The sequence below is a fragment of the Pongo pygmaeus genome, chromosome Y, assembly GCF_028885625.2.
Source record: "Pongo pygmaeus isolate AG05252 chromosome Y, NHGRI_mPonPyg2-v2.0_pri, whole genome shotgun sequence".
Lineage (NCBI taxonomy): Eukaryota > Metazoa > Chordata > Mammalia > Primates > Hominidae > Pongo > Pongo pygmaeus.
Genome location: NC_072397.2, coordinates 34,909,209 through 34,927,377, shown reverse-complemented (window position 1 = coordinate 34,927,377; position 18,169 = coordinate 34,909,209). Strand labels below are relative to the sequence as shown.

The 18,169-nt window shown below is 32.9% G+C and overlaps 1 non-coding gene and 1 pseudogene across 1 annotated transcript; both read right to left on the bottom strand.

The window, feature by feature from the left end:
* Window positions 1-372: 372 nt before the first annotated feature.
* Window positions 373-925, bottom strand: LOC129025751 (testis-specific XK-related protein, Y-linked-like; annotated as a pseudogene).
* Window positions 926-17,695: 16,770 nt separating this feature from the next.
* On the bottom strand, window positions 17,696-17,855 carry LOC129026033 (U1 spliceosomal RNA). Its single transcript, XR_008497415.1, has one exon. It is a non-coding gene; the product is annotated as a U1 spliceosomal RNA (small nuclear RNA).
* Window positions 17,856-18,169: the final 314 nt, after the last annotated feature.

The window sequence follows — 18,169 nt, the reverse complement described above, 5'->3', positions numbered from 1 at the left end:
CTTTATAAAGTAACACTCACCCTCTTTACTCTTTGTTCTGTGAAAGTATATATGGATATTGCATACTCATTTATTGAAAATATCCAACCCTTCTCCATGAGTGATAGTAATTCCTCAGCTGCTTACTTTTATTCTTTTAACTGAATTTTCTCCAGATGCCTACACAATATCACTGTGCTTCTGGATAATTTTCAACATCTCCTGGCAATACTTTGCCTGACCATCTTGGTTGCAAACACTGACAGGAGAGGAGCATAAAGCCGATGGCTAATATGCAGGTTATGATGAGCTACACAGCAATTATTGAGTCACAAGACTTCAGTAAAATGTTCCCTACAAAGAACATAAATATCAATATTATTATTACATTTTCTAAAAACTGAAAGCTGTAGTGTAGATTGTATGGCCCACCTCTGTCCCTTATCAATTAATTCCTCATTTGACAGCTGCAGTTTCACTGCTGGCCAGCAGGAGAATTGATGTCAGCATATAACTAGCATGATTAAGATAAGCATCCATAGTTACCCAACAAACTGGAATTATTTTCTGTGTTGGGAGGAAGATGAGCTCCACTTTTCCAAAACTCCAGCCATGGTGTCAACAATAATACAAAATATAAGATTAATAGAACGTGTAAGCTCCCCTGTTTCAGAGATGCAGGGAAAAATGCCAGAGTCACTACATGTGAGATAATCACCAAGGAACGCCTTATCATGACATAGATGAATTTTACCACCTGTAGCTTAATGGCAGCAAAGACGTTGCCAGTGTGGATGGCCAGTATATTGCAGTGAATGGCACCTACACAACTGAGAAGAGGGAATATGTCATCAGCAATCATCATCAATGCTATTAAAGATAAACACAAAAATGTTAGAGAATAATTTTCATTAGCAATGGCCACTTTCTCTTTTAAACTTGCCATGTTAAGATATATTTCTCCCAACCCACCTCCTTCAGAAAATAATTTACTTACAAGAAAGAAAAAAAAAAAAGAATTGTTATCTTTCCATTATCAGGGATTTAGTAAATATATGCATGCAAAACATATATTACACCTGGGAAAAACAAATAATAAGTGAATACACACATACCCAAATTTATAAATGTATATCCACATTCCCTCAAAATAAAATAACTGGAACACATGAAATTGGATAGAGACATTCATGTCTGATGCTATAAGGTGTGACATCACCTAGAAAGAAGTCTCAATTAAGAACAAATAAAATTACCTGAATTAGATCTTGAAAAAGTGGTTTCTTTTTTACAGAAACTTAGAGTGTAAAGTAGGAAATTACAGTGTAAAATGGGAGGCAAATGCAATATAAACTGTGTTTTAGACTATGGTGATAACAGGAAATCAGAAATAAGCTGTGGAGTTCAAGTAAATTCTGGAAGTGGAGCTGCCAGATTTTGCTGAGTGATGGAATACAAGGTACTAGAGAAGCAGAAAAATTAAAAGTTTTAGAAATTAAGTGATATGTGTGGGCATGTTTTTGTTTATGTGTATTTAGGTAATTTTATCAGAAAGTTTTTAAGAAGAAAATTAATTTAATTTTGACATTTTTATCCCAATAATTAGACTAATATGCACAAGGAAGAAAACCAAAATTATATAGTAGTTGTATAATCAGTTCAAACAATCTTCTACTACATTCAGTTGAAAGAGTAAAAATTCATTTCACATATACAGGAGGTTTAAAATAATACAGTCTTTATACACAATGAAATGAAGACAGAAAGCAAAAAGAGGACAAATAGTCTTTACTCATCTCAAGTAATTATTCATTTTCTAACACCATTTAGAAAATTACTATCGAGTCCATTTATTCCTTCAGGAATACCCAAAGAGAAACTCTAAAGCAATAACATTCTTAACTGCATTTATGAGAAATAAGAATGAATAAAAGGAAATGACCTAAAAGTTAAATTTTAGAAAGTAAATTTTAGCTGGGTGCAGTGACTCATACCTGTAACCCTATCACTTTAGAAGGCTGAGGTGATTAGATCACTTGAGCCCAACAAAAACAACAACAAAACACCAAAAATGTTAGCCAGGCATGGTGGCACATTCCTGTAGTCTTAACTATTCAGGAGGCAGAGGTGGGAGGCTTGCTTGGTCAAAGGAAGTAGGCATAGTACTTTTATTTGCCTGTCCCTTTACCCCAGCACTTTGGGAGGTTGAAACTCAGGGGTAATCATGTAGACCAACCCCGGCAACAGATTAGAAATTATGACCTCAGCAGAACGGAGCTGAGTTACAGTCAATATTCCTGTTGATTGACTACAGTAACCTCAGACAGGAATAAAGTTCAGAGGGCAGGCCATGGAAGATACAGGCCTTGAGTGCACCCAGTGCTCAACTATGTGATGCAGGTGCAACCTGGCACTGAGTCAACTTTGTCGGTCAAATTACTCCTGCCATGAAAGTCTGCTCATTAATGTTTCCCCTCATGCTACCAGGGCTGAAGCTATAGTAGGCTTAAAGACCTTAATTTCCTTCTTTTCATTGCCCTGAATCTCTGGACAGTCTTACTGTGGAAGAAAGCTTCCAAACAAAGACAAACTACAAACACCGAATTAGGCACATACATCACTGCACAGAAATTGAGGCATAGTCACAAGCATTAGGATCAATGAGAGAAACATGATGGCATCAAGTGGTTAAAATAAAGAGGTGGTGGTGACTGCTCCAAAAGAGATGGGCATGGACACATGGCCTGACAAGGAATTCAAAATACTTGTTTTAAGACAATGCATTGAACTTCAGCAAAACACAAAGAATTCTGAAATTTATCAGAGAATTTACATAAGAGATTTTACACAGAGAATTTACACAGAGAACTTACACAAGAGATTAAAAAATGGGAGGAAAAAACAAACAGAAATCTTGAAGAATAAAACACAACAAAATAAAAAATGCAATTGACTTTAGTGACAATAGAAGTGGTCAAGCAGCAAAACTCACAGACAAGTCAATTCAAAATGTACAGTCAGGGGAGAAAACATAAACAAGATTCATGAGACTAATGGGATAACGTCCAAAGAGCAAATGTATCAGACACTGGCATTTAAGAGTGTGGTAGAGCTGGGTGTGATGGCTCATGACTGTATCCTCAGCAATTTTGGGGGCCAAGGCAGGTGGATCATATGTTGTCAGGAGCTTGAAAGTAGCCTGGACAATATGGTGAAACAGTTTATCTATTATAATACAAAAATAAGCTGGGTGTATTGTTGGACATCTGTAATCCCAGCTACTCAGAAAGTTGAGTCAGGAGAATCACTGGAACTCAGGAGAATCACTAGAACCCAGGAAGTGAGTGTTGCAGTGAGCCACAATCACACCATTGCACTCCAACCTGAGAGAAAAGAGCAAACCTCCATCTCAAAAAAAATCACCATATTTCTTCAGGCAAAAATAGAAACACAACACACCAAAACCTATGAGATTCAACCAAAACAGTTTTAAGAGGGAAGTTATGGCAATAAATGCCTTCAACTACAAGAAGACATCAAATACACAACTTGATGTTTCAATGAAGGAGTTAGAAAAACAAAAATCTAAACTCAAAAGTAAAAAAAGAAAAGAAAACAAAACAAAACAAAAAAAACAAAAGAAAACAAAGCCCCTTATAAAGGAAATCAGAGCCATAAAAGAGATACCATAATTGATACCCAGAAGCAAATTAATGGTAAGAAATCAAATCAGCAATAAAAGGTCACCTATTAAAGAAAAGCCCTGGACCTGATGTATTCACTGCTGCATTCTACCTGCCACAAAAAAGAAACTACTGCCACTTTTTTTTAACCTAGTCAAAACATAAAACAAAAAGGAAGATATGGGAACTGTTCCAACTCATTCCATTGGGATGGCATTATGCTGATTACAAAACCAGACAAAGATACAAGAAAAAAGAGAAAACTATGCGCTAATATATCTGATAAACATAATGTAAAAATCCTCAATAAAATACTGGGGAAATGACTTATAATGACCATTTAGGAAATCATTCACCATGATCAAGTGAGATTACAGGGATGCAGGAATGTTTTAATATATTGGAATCATTAAATGTCATACATCATATCATCAAAATAAAGAACAATATCTGTGCAGTCATTTCAATAAGTTAAAAATTTTTGACAAAATTCAACATTTTCACAATAAAATCTCTTAACAAATTATGCATGGAACAACTGTAACTCAACACAACAAAAGACATAGACCCAAATAACCAGATAATGCCATATATACAAACCTTTAGCTAATATTACACTCAAAGGGAATTAAAAGATGAAAGCTTTTCTGAGAAGATCTGAAGGAAGACCAGGATGGTCATTTTCACTACTTCTATTAATGTAATAATAAAAGACCTTAGTCAGAACTATTAGACAAGAGAAAGTAAGAAAAGCTACCCAAATTAGAAAGAAAAGAGTAAAATTGTGCATATATGCTAATGACATACTATCGAAATCCTTAAACACACAAGTAAAAAGTAGTTAGAACTAATACAGAAGGTAAGTAAAGTTTCAGTTTACAAACTCAACATATAAAATTGCATAGCATTTCCATACACTAACAGCAAAATATCAAAAAAACCCCAAAAATTTAAGAACACAATGTTATTCATAATAGGTATGGGGGATAAAAGGGAGTAAATTTAACCAAGGAGATAAAAAAAATCTGCGTTTGAAATCTATGAAACACTAATAAAATGTTAAAATGGCATACATAAATGGAAAGATATTTATGTTCATTGATTGGAAAAAGTAATATGGTTAAAATGTTTATATGATCCAAAGAAGTGCACAAGTTGAATGCAGTCTCTATCAAAACACCAATGGCATTTTTCACAGAAATTGAAAAAAAATGCTAAATAAATATGAAACCACAAAAATCGTGAATAGCCAGAGCTATCCTGAAGACGTCAATGGGGTTGGGGATTGAATCCATAGAACTGGGGATGTCACAATGTTATAAACCAATACAATAGAACACACCGAGCAAAAATCAATCTACGCCTGTATAGCCAACTGATATTCTGCAGAGGTGCCAAGAAAACAAAATGAGGAAATGTCAGTCTCTTCAATAAGTGGTGCTGGGAAAACAGGACAGCTATATGCAGAAGAACATAATTAGAACCCTATCTCTCACCAAATACAAAAATTAACCCAAATGGATTAAAAAGATTAGTGCAGTGGAGTGCCCCTATAATTTTAGCTACTCAGGGGTTCCAGCAGGGAGGATCACCTGAGCCTAACTGTTCAAACCTATAGCATGAAACACTTAATGCCACTGCACTCTACACTAGGTAATACAGTGAGACCTGACCTATAAGAATATATATTTAAAAACATTTAAAATTAAAGATGTAATGACAACACCAATCTGTGAAACTAGTAGAATAAATCACAAAACACATTTAATGACCTTGATCTGGGCAAGAATATTTTTTGGATAAGACTTCAACAACGCAGGCAAAAAAAATGCACAAACAGAAAAGTGAGGTTACATCATACTAGAAAAATTCTTTACAAAAATAAAATAAAATAAAATAAAATAAATCACCAGACTAATATAATGAGAGCAAATATTTTCCAACTTTCCATCAGAAAAGGGGTTAATCAAAATGTACAAGGAAATAAAAACAGATTTAAAAGAACAAGAAAATAATAACCCAATTAAAAATATGTATCTTCTGTTTACCAAAGAATACATATACACAGCTAACAGGTGTAGTGTGTGTGTGTGTCTTTTGCTGTGTGTATATATATATATACACACACACACACTATATATAAATATGTCAACATTTCTCATCATTACAGAATTGCAACCTCTACCTTCCAGGTTCAAGTGATTCTACTGCCTCAACCTCGTAAGTAGCTGGGATTACAGGGGCATGCCACCACACCCAGCTACTTTTGTATTTGTAGTAGGGGTGGTGTCACCATGTCATCAAAGCAGGCCTTGAACTGCCACCCTCAGATGATCTGTATGCCTTGGCCTTTAAAAGTGCTGGGATTAGAGGTGTGAGCCACCATGCTCAGCCTATTGCAAAAAATTTAAGAAATGTATAAAATTTCTTAAATTAACATTGTAACAAAGAAAAATTTTGCCAGGCATGATGGCACATGCCTGTAATCCCAACACTTTGGGAAGCCAAGGTGTGTGGATCACTTGGTCGGGAGCTTGAGACCAGACAGGCCAATATAGTGAAACCCCATCTCTACTAAAAACACAAAAATTAGCTGGGCTTGGTGGTGTGAGCCTGTAGTCCCAGCTATTTGGGAGGCTCAGGCAGGAGAATCCCTTGAACCTGGGAGTTGGAAGTTGCAGGGAGGTAAGATCACACCACTGCCCTCCAGCCTGGGTGACAGACACTGTCTCTAAACAACAACTACAGCAACAAAACTAGGTGTGTTTTTACTACATGGAGATTTATTGGTTCTAATATTTTCAAGTGTCTTATTTATTTGTTGAGCTTTCTGGCTAATGTATTGTTCATTTTTTTGTTGTTTCTGCCTAAGTCCTTCTCTTTCAGGAGATTCAGTCAATTAAACTTAAATTTTCTCCAGATTATGGCCCAAAATCAGTTCATGCATTATCGCTGGTATTAATGCTTTGGCTTTGCAGGAGGGTTTATTACCCTGCTGGTGTCACTAATGGCCTAGCTATTACTATTTTTTATTTGAATAGAAGATTAAATCATGAGATTGCACATTTTTGCATGTGTTTATAAACTTCTGCACTTACCTTTTAAAGAAAGGTAATACTTACCCCAATGACTCCTTATTCTATAAAATGTATATATTTTTTATACATTTTACTATCTTGGAAGTCTAAATGCAGATCTGAATGAAATTAGTTCTTACAAAATTGATAGTACTCGTGAAAATCAGTATAGTAGCAGACAGAAGTCATATGGAAATGAATTGTTTAGCTCCATTTTTGTATTCTAAGTCACAGCTCTGAATTTAAGTATGAGTAGAAAATCTACTACTAACATGTTAAAACATATGAGTTGACAAATAAAACTTGTGAGATTATTTTCGAGTCATACTCTCTTCTCTCTCACTCTACCCTCATTCCTTCCTTTAAGGTTATATTCATATCACTCATTACTATTTAGAATGCCCGTTAAGTTGAATGAGAATAATATTAAAAGGAGCAGAAAAAACCACTAACTAAATCCCATTTTCATTTTTTAAAAACTGTCAATATATTATGATGGATAAAAATTGAATAGGAAAATTTTCAAAATTGTGGAAACTAAACAAAACTAAACAGGGATGCATTTCACTTAGAGGAACAATGATTACCCAATCCTTAATCTTGTTAGTGAACAATTTGTATTCTATTTACTTGTTGGAAACAGAATGAGAGAGATTTGTATCACTTACCTCACTGTAGATCCTAAAGGAAGAACGTGCCAAAAAAAGTAATGCGGCTTTATTTCTTCTAAAGTCTTTTTTGAAAAACATTAGGATAATTTGATCCAAAAGTACTTACACAGTAATAAAGTTCATGGCAAATGATATCAGAATCTGTCAATAGCTTTTCACTTAATTTCAGATATATACAATGCATAGGTGCCTCACCACAGCACCGAACAGTTGAGCAGAGAATGCTGAAAGTAAAGCTCATATGGTGTGTGTGCCCAAGGACCATTTTTTCTTCCAAAGATGAAACTCCTCTTGTAATTTCTTTATCAGTCTCTTCAAACACGGTGTCCATTCTTAGCATGCTGCTAATTCAAACTCTTCTTTTCAGTGAATCCAGTAGAGTTCCGTATCAAAACCAAATAGAAGAAAACAAGATTCAGTATAATTCACTATTCATGGAAAATGTAAAAAGGTAAATATGGATCACTAATCACAATAAAAAAATATATATCTGGTTTTGGAAATATTGAATCACCATTTGACATAATGCAGTCAATTAAAGCATTTGACATAATTTAGTCAATATGTCAAATAACTTGACATATTATTTCTTCAGCAAACATTGTTTCAAGGAAATAGACAATAAAACTACTATGAGGACTTAACTACCTCTTAACAACAAGATGATTGTCCTGTCTTCAAGTAGTAAGAAGAAAGGGATATATTTCTCATAAGTTTTATTTTTGTGCTCTGCAGCCAGTGTCTGCTGCTGACATTGACTAAAACAAAACCGTACAAGGTCTAAGCCAAGTGCAACCGGGATGACACTAAGAAAACTAACAAGCAGATTTTTCTGATTTGGAAAGGACTACAAAACAGTGAGCCCTTTAAGTTCCACTTATTGTTAGATGTTGGTCATTTTGCATTTAAAATACTGTTTCTTGGCTTGATGCTATGAAATTATTAATCAAGTAAAGTTTCAATTTAAATAGAAAGGAAATCCAGACTTTGCATGGTTATAGAAGATGTAAATTCTATTTTGTTGGGGGAGGGTATGAAGAAGCTCATATTAGGTTCTTTCTAGACAAACTATCAGATAAATTAATGATACATTGTGAAGATCAATTAATCATTATCGGTGGGAAGCAATATTCAACAAAAATGAATAGAAAGGAAGATAAAAGGAAACAGTACTTTTAAAAGTAAATTACTTGATTTACTTTTAAATCAAGTAAATATTGGAATGGAATTTAGACAGAAAACTTTTCTGACTAAAAATTCTATTAATATAATAAAAAGGCATGAAATGTGTAAGAATATAATGCAAATTAACAGAGACAGAACATAATATTTCCCCAGAAGATGTTGGTCATTTGTTAAAATATATCAATGGGAAAAATAGAAGTAGTAGTTTAAAAAAGTGGGAGGGAAGAATCAAGAAGTTATCTATTTTATTTTTATTTGATAAGATGTTCATTTCCTGAACTTTCTTTGCATTGCTTTTATTCTCGTAACATACCATAAACATCCTTTCCTCCAATTTGTTAAGTTTTATACTGTAGAGTATTAAATTCCTCAACTGCTGTTGTTTATTATTCTGATCTAAATCATACCTTTAACTATATGCACGTATTTATTCAAAGACAAAAAGCTTTATCACATTTTAAAATACATCCTCCTGGACCCAACCCATCAATGTGATTGATCGTTTCCTCTTTCATGTAATTTCTTTTATTCTCTTCTTCACTGCCCTGATTTTCTTATCACACATATATAAAATCTCCATATTTTACGATCCACAACAGAAACTGTCTCTTTTGGTACTGACATTTTTCTCTGCTTTTAATTTCAACAGAGAATTTCTATTAGGTATTTTCTTTCCATCAGTTCATATTCTGTCTCACGTTTTATCCCACAACAATGAAGTCACAGTCCTTTCTCAAAGACCATCAGTGACACCCTAATTGCTAAATTTAAAATGTTATATTGAATTTCAGGTGAACTTTTTTCTATTGATAATATGCCCTCACTTGAAAATTCCACTTACCTTACCAGTCAGGCGCTCATCCCCAACAGTCTACCAAATATACTATACTTAAAATAATCAATTTTTTGCCAAATATAATATATATATTTTTTCAATTTCTTGTCTTTGTTGTTTGTTTGTTTACTGAGACAGGGTCTGTCTCTGTTGTCCAAGCTGGAGTGCAGTGGTGCAATCAAGAACTCACTGCAGCCTCAAACTCCCATGCGCAGATGGCATTTCCTCATCAGCCTCCTGGGTGATTGTGACTATAGGCCACCCAGACTAGCTAATTTTGGTAGAAATGGGGTCTCTCCCATGTGTCGCAGCCTGGACTTGAGTTTCTAGGATCAAGCCATCTGCCTGCCTCAAGCTCCCAAAGTGCTAGCATTGGAGGTGCAAGTCACCAGGCCTGGCCAAATATAAGTTACTTCTTATTCACCCTCTTCCTGGAACTATTCCTGATAAATTTGTTCTCAATCTCCCAGTTATCTCTTCTTGTATGATGGATTTCTGAATGGTACTATGAGTCCCAAATGGTTATCTCCAGCCATTCTCTTACCAAAGACCAAATCATATATGGCTGTATTGCACATACTCATGTTTAAAAGGCAATTTGATCTCAAGGCTATACACTGAATTCTGATGCTCCTTCCAAACAACTTCCCCCAAGTGTATCCCATTTCATCTGATAGTAATTACATCCTGTTGCAAAGGCCTAAATCTATAAGGTCACTCTTGATGCTTTTCTTTTCATCTACTCATTTCCATTAATCCTCAAATTCTGCATGTTTTCCTTCTAAAACAGGTCCAGAATCTAACCACTTTTCCCTATTTTTCCTGCTGTCACCCAGATACAGGTTATCCACATTTCTCATCTGATTAACTCAGCCTCTTTACTGATCTCCTACCTTCCACTATTACAAGTATTACACTATCAGTACTATTACAACTAGGTGAATTATATCTCAGATACTATAAAATTAACCATTTTAAAGTACACATTCAGCGATTTGCAGGATATTCCCAATGTTATGATACCATCACTATTATTTAAACATAGAAAGTTGCCCTTACCTTAAAAAGTAACTCTACCTATGAACATTCAATACCAGCTCCCCTTTTTCCTAAGCTAAAACCATGGTCTTTATAAGGTAACAAACAACCATATATTATTTTCTTCTTATTTTCATTTGCATATCTTCTTCTACCATCCTCTTTCTTGTTCAGAGCCTCAGTATACACTGTGACTTCAGCGGTTTTGTGCTCCTTGTTGTTTCAAGAAGTTTGCTCAAATCTCCTTTGAGCTTATGCTATTCACTTGCTTATAAATGAACCCAAAATCCTTATCCTTCTTACATAAAAATAAAATCACTAGATATTGTCACTACTTTCCCCTAAAGTGAAAATGTAAGTTCCATCAGTACATGGATTTTTGTCCTTGCTCAGATGAACCGGCATAAACAATACCTGATGTATTCACAGTTAAATTGATCTTTTCTTATTTATTTATTTATTTATTTATTTATTATTTTTGGCACATGAGTGGGGTGAGATTTAATCTTTCTCTGTTGCTCAACCTGGAGTGGCAGGATCTCAGTTCACTGCAACCTCTGCCTCTCAGGTTCAAGCAATTGTCCTGAGTCAGCCTCCTGAGTAACTGGGACCTCATGCACCTGCCAGCCTATCTGGCAGTTTTTTTGTTTTTTTTTTTTGACATTTTTAGTACAGACTGAGTTTTGCCGTGTTGGCTAGGCTGACCTCAAACTCCTGAATTTGAATGCAATATATTATATAGACAAAGGAATACTTAGGGAGTTTTTAAATTATAAAGCTGTTTTTGTTCATTAATAAGAGATTACTTTGAAAGTGTATTTTCATTTAGAAAAAAATTAACTGTTTTTTAAGTTTGTTTTTGATCAACTAGTTTAACATTTTATTAGCTACCAGGTATATATTTAAAATCATTTATGTCAGACAATATTAAATTAAAAATATATGTATTTCTTAAGTGTTCCCCTATACTTGGTGTTGGTAACTAAACTGAGTTTTATTGAATCATATGTTAAAAAATACTGAAACCTTAGTGTAAAAAGAAGGCAAATTTAATGGCACAAAATATTTATATTTAAAATGTATTCATGATAAATATTTTAATAAACCAAGCCTTGAAGTTGCTTAATGTTATTTTATTTAAATTCTAAGAGAGGTATGGCTTTAAAAATCATAATGTGAGAAGAGAAATTTTGAGTGCATTGTATTACTTCTAAATATCCACCTCTGTCCAACAAAGTAAGTAGTAATGTTCAAATCTTACACAGAACAGAAACTCAGGGTGTGAAGTCATATAAGTAAATTAACAAATGATAACAAAATTTAGTTCATTTCAAGAGAAAACTGAGGTTTAAGAATACAATTAACAACACATTCTGTACTGATCTTTAATTGGAAAATGTGAAGTTATATTTGTTTATGTTTTTATCTGTGTGAGTGTATTTTCTAACACATTGCAGAATTTTCTAGCTAAACTCACTGCTTAAAAGGGTAGAGCTTTATTTGTCTTGTGGGATCTATGTAGAAAGAAGAGTTTCCTTTATAAAAACACACTTTTTTGTTAATTTATTTACAGTTGCATTGACATAGTTAATGTATATAATCAAAAAATTTTTGTAAACAAACAAATTTTTTAAAAAAACCAAACAGATATAATGTCATTAAAATATGGACCTAAGGGATCTGTAGTTAAAAATCTGAATAGTCACTGGATTTGCTGTTAATATCAAAATTTAAAATATTCATTCAAAGATGGCTGTATTGATAAATGAGTTGTTGTTAATATTAATTTGTCACTTGATGAAAAGAAAAGTGGACAGAATCATTTTCATACTATAAGCATTATTTTTTCTTCTTATCTCAGGTTGTCAGCACTTTTTGAGTGGGAATATCTGCTCTCTGTTAGATCTCACCCACCAGAAAAACTTGTGGGACTCAAAAATACTGGTGCTACTTGTCACATGAATTCTGTGATCCAACAGCCACATACACTATATTATATATATTATATATACATTATATATAATATATTTTATAATATATAATTATATATTATAAAATATATTATTATGTAAATCCATACATTTTATATAAATCTATATATAGTATTAATTATATACTATATATTATATAATATATTATATAATATATATTATATATTATATACTATATTATATATAGTATAAACTGTATATTATATATATATAATTTCTGTATATATATAGTTTCCACCAGAAACAGTATTCTTGCAATTGAATGCATAGCTCAAAATATAGACAATGATTTTTTCAAAGATGAGAAGCAGAACGGTTAGGTAAATTCTAATTATTAATTTTTATTACTTTGAAGATTCTGATAGCAGCTACTGTTTTTCTCTCAGAAATTACTGTACTTTAAAAGAATTATGCAGGAAGATCTTCTTCATAATATGGCCAAAATCTCTGAGATACTATGACTGACATATTTATGTTATCTCTTTCATAAGCTGTGCTTTTTCTAAAATTCTCTCTATATTTTTCTCAAATGAGAGCTTTTTCTGCTAAAGAAACAAATTTCTTCTTCAAATTATGTCATGTGAACTTGTAAAAAATATTAGTTAAGGATTATCATCAAATTGCCTATGAAAGGTATTCATTTGAATATAAAGTGGTAAAAAAGTTAGATCATAGTGGTAGGTCACCTATTTAGGATACATCTCCAAATAAGAGAATATGGGATACCTAAATTTTGGTAATGTTTATACTCAAGATCTTTATTATTGTTATTTTTTTTTTTTACTTTTCTGCACAGATATTGATAGAAACTAAATTTTAAAAATAGAATATTATAACTGTAGTAAATGGTTCTACAATTTCTTCTCTTTTTCCTTTCAGTGGGCAGAAATAGTTTGTCTTTTGGCTACTAGTTTCTCAGCACTTATCATATATAGGATTACAAAACACACGCTTTCTTTCTCTTTGCTAGATCCAGTAAATTATATCATCCAAGCATCGTAGTCGTGGTAGCTTTACTTTTAGTAGAGTCTTCATATGGGATGTTCACTAATACTTCCTTAACAGCCACTATGGGAAGAAAAATTGTAATGTAAGTTCCAGTACTATAGCCCTTATGACTCCTAGGGTGTTGAATTTAACACATATAGTGATGGTTAATCATACCAGCAAGAAGCAAATGAAACAGACAGAAAATAAAATTGCAAATTAGATATCTCACCTTTGTACTTGGTTGCTTTTGCTTTATGTTGTCTTGGCAACATTCTGTGGAACATATATCTGCCTTGTTTCTTTTTCTATGCAATCAGCTTCTCCAAGGCAGGACATAGGTATTGTTTCTTTCTTTGTCACAAACCTAAGACACAATTAAAAGCTTACAGAAATTTCTTAGATACTTGTAAACAAACAGTATTTTGATTTATGGCTACAAACATCTTTTGAGTTTTGGAGCTTCTGTCTATGCTCCCCTTCCTTCCACAACTATGGTTAATAGGCATATTTATTGAGTGTTAATAATTCTGATTTAATCATGTAAATAATCTTATGTAATTTGGAAAATGCATTATTCTCAAAAGAAAATTCTGAATCCTAGAAAGACTATGTAACTTACTCCCCAATCTGTACTTATTCCCCCAAAGTTACTCATGGCAGAGGACTCACTTGTCTTTACTAATGCCCACTTGACCAAACTTTACTGTATTACATCCAGTGTATATTATTATTTTATTACTCTTTTATAATAACTTTTCTGTGAACTCAGTTATAATAGTCCATGTTTGAAATAAGCAATAATCATAAAAATTAATAAATAAATTAAGTGCTTTGAAAATTAGGAGCCTAAACAGTATATCACTTTATTCAGTAACATTTGGTATTTGTTGTAACGTCTTTCCTTGTATTTATAAAGTTAAATTAGTGCATTACTGATTTCTTTTGGTCTTTAATGTTGGTACCCAAGATAATTTACTAGAGTAGTTTTATTAATTTGAAGACAAACCAAAGCTAAGTAAGATAAGAGATAGAAAAGAGTAAAATATTAATGTCCTAAGACAGCCTCAAGACCTCTTTGTTCATTTAGCTGTTTCCAAACTACAGTCCTATGTACCCAAGGAATTTTGGTAACAGTTAAGGTAAATTTTATGAAAGTGATTATTTCAGTTTCATAAAAACCTCAATAAATTGACTAAACGTTACTCAGAAAAAGGCTTCATATAAAGGACATTATGTTAAGTGAAATTAGCCAGGAAATATAAAGACAAAGATTGCATCTTTTTATTTATATGTGAGAAATAACAAAGATGATCTCACGGAGGTAGAAAATAGAATGACAGATTATTATAGACTGTGAAAGATATTGAGCAAACAAATAAGTGAGTCAGTTGATGGGTAAAAAATACAGTTAGAAGGAATAGGTTCTAAAGTTTGATTGTATAGGAAGGAGAATATAGGTATGAATAATTTGTTATAGATTTCAAAATAACTAGAAGTTTAGATGTGGAAAGCTGTTTACACAAATATGTCAGTAATAATTTAAGGGGTGCATTAAAGAAGGACATGTTGATTTCCATTTGAAGAATCCTCTCCAGGATGATTGGGAGGTGATTAGAACCAGGAAAACATGATGCATTCACTTGAGGTAGCAAACTTATAGAGATGCAGCAGTAATACAGAGATAAGATTAATCTACACATATTTCTCTTACACTCTCTAAGGAACAGAAATTCCAAAATCTAAGTCTAGGCCAGAAGAGAAACATAGACTGCAAATAACAATAGGCCAACTAGGAAGGGCCATAACATAGTTGGATTACAATGTACCAATATCAGTAGCCCTAATGGTGTATTTATAAGTCTTGACTAAGGTAGACTGCATTTTGCATTCATAGTGGTTGATGCTACTGCTTATCTACTATAAAAAGATAAAAACATAGTATATTCTAACCAATTTGAACAAACAAATTGCTGTTCCTCAAGCTACACAACACACTTCATATACTATTGTTTCCAACAATGGGTGTTGAGATATTACATCAAATAAAAAATTATATGAATTATTTAAAATCAGAAGGCGATTATATCTTCAGTAAACCCTATATCTAACAACAAAAGCTTTAAAATAATATAGAAATAAACTAGGAGACTTACTGCTTTCAAGGAAAATTTTGACTGGCTAGCAAAGCAGTCAGAAATCTTGGCACAATGGTGCTTCAACGTACTGTGGATTCTGATAATATGCACTTCACTGGGATAAGATGAAACCAAATTTTAGAGGTATCACTTAATAAATTCTACCACAAAAGTGCTCCAAGCACAAATATATAATCTACTATGCTTCACACATTGTGACATATGAAAATTGTGCATATTGGTTTTAATATTTTAGAATTTCTATTAAAATCTATCCATATTCTTTATCTCAACAAGAAATTAAACTATCAAACATTAAATGTGAAGAACGTGTAGAATTAAAATCTTCTTGTTTTTTACATTTTTCACCATTTTATATTTTTTCTGGTGATAAAAAATAAGGTTTCTGAGCAATACAGCTGTTATTCTGGGCAACTGTTGTAATTTAGGTAATTCCATCCCTTGGCTACATGAACTTGATGGGAAGTCATGCTAAATGTTACAGCACAAGACAAGCTTTAAATGATTAACCTGGCCGGGTGCAATGACTCACCACCTGTAATCCCAGGACTTTGAGAGACCGAGGCAGAGGTGGGTGGATTGTGAACTCAGGAGATCCAGAACACCCTAACACAGTGAAACACTGTCTCTACCAAAAATACAAAATTAGCCAGATGCATGCCTGTAATCTCAGCTACTTCGGAGGATGAAACAGGAGAATCGCTTGAACTCTGGGGGTGGAAGTTGTAGTGAGCCAAGATCACAAACATTGCACTTCAGCCTAGGCAACAAGAGAAACTCTATCAAAAGAACAAGTGAAAGAAAAGAAGAAAGGGAGAAAGAAAGGAAAGAAATAAAGAAAGGAAGGAAGGAATGTAGGAAGGAAAAGAAATGGAAAGAGAATGGAAGGGGAGAAAAGAGAAAAGAGGGAAGAAAAGAGAAAAGAGAAAAGAAAACTGCATTACTCACATTGTGGCTAATCTTCCCAGAATATTTTAACACAAATATTTTTTTTAACTTAGAAGTGCTCATGAATTGATTTTATTTATATTTTTGGTCAGTATTTGTTCTTTACAATAAATTTCATATTAAAGCTGGTAAAATTGTTAAGTTTTACTGCCACTAGATTTTGAGAAAGACTAAATAAATTATGCTCTTATTGAAATATCACACATTTTTATGAACTAGGACAAGGTAGCACCTAATTACAAAGAAAATATCACAAGGGTAAAATAAAACATGATCCCACTTAAACTATTCTTCCTCCAATCATCTTGCCATAGCTGTCCTAGAAATTTTTTTTTAATTTGCAGTCACAGATGATAAGTTACAAAATATGTAATAAAATAATAATTGAAGACCATATAAGTAAATCATCAAAATGAGTTTTGAAAAAGAAAATTATTATTATTATTATTATTATTTAACCTGCTGATACATAGAGCCTGTTGAATGAGGATATAATGGAGCATCTTCTGTTGGAGAGGTCTTATGCCCATCTAAAACATCATGGTCAACTGGCTCCAAATTCTAAATATTTAAAAAGATTGACAACTTGATTATAAAAGTAACTTTATAACTTATATTTTATTTTCTTCATTAGAATAAACTTTTAAGAAATGCAAGAAAGCTGACAGCTATAACATCTTTACAATTCCTGCAAATGATTTATAATTTAGGGAAAAATTCTGAATTATTTTAGCTACATAATTTTTAGCCCATTTCACACAAGCTGCTTCCAAAAGGAAATTACTTTTTAAGAACAAACAAACCATTGCTAATCATTTCACAAAATAAATATTTTTAAGGGCAATATTAATACATAAACATTGGCTTACACATTTAAAAATTACTTCTCTTTCTCCCAGATATAGTTGCTGAACTTTGGGGTCTTCCCCCAGCCACCTCATCTAGACAAAGTTCTCAAGCATTTGCAAGTGTCATCCTAGCACTATTTGATTTTTCTAATAAATAACAATTTGATGTTTTATTGTTTTTTACTGTAGGACAACAATTTTTGTAGGCATATTTAATTCTTTCCAGTATATGGTTCCCTTTCAATTTTCTACATACACTAAATGACTCAATTTTCTTTCTTTTTTTTTCCCATGTGAAAGCACAAACACAATCCTTCACTTCCACAAATTATGCAGTTGAGTTTCCCACATTTGGGGAAATTTCATGGGTCAGCACATCTAGAGTGCAATAGATCCGCCTTGCCTTGGGAAAGCCACCTTCGTGATCATGGTGTCTCCCCTGGCAGGGAAGTATCCATTTTCTTTTTAAGACTTCCATTAGCCTTCGAAAGAAAATACAAATATAAATGTAATAGAATTCAGAATAATTTTCAGTATCAGCTTAAAATGTTAATTTCAATCATCCATGATTATTCTTTTCTCAAAGAGTTCTTAATTCTGACAGAGGCTTCTACAAAATTGTAAGAAAAAACACTATGATAAACAATGAAATGACTGCTAAATAAACCTACCATACATTTTATGCACTGATATACTCATTTTTGATAGTGACTCTTACAGTGTTCTATTGTATATAACAGCCATTCTCGGTCTTCTGGAATTTTATCA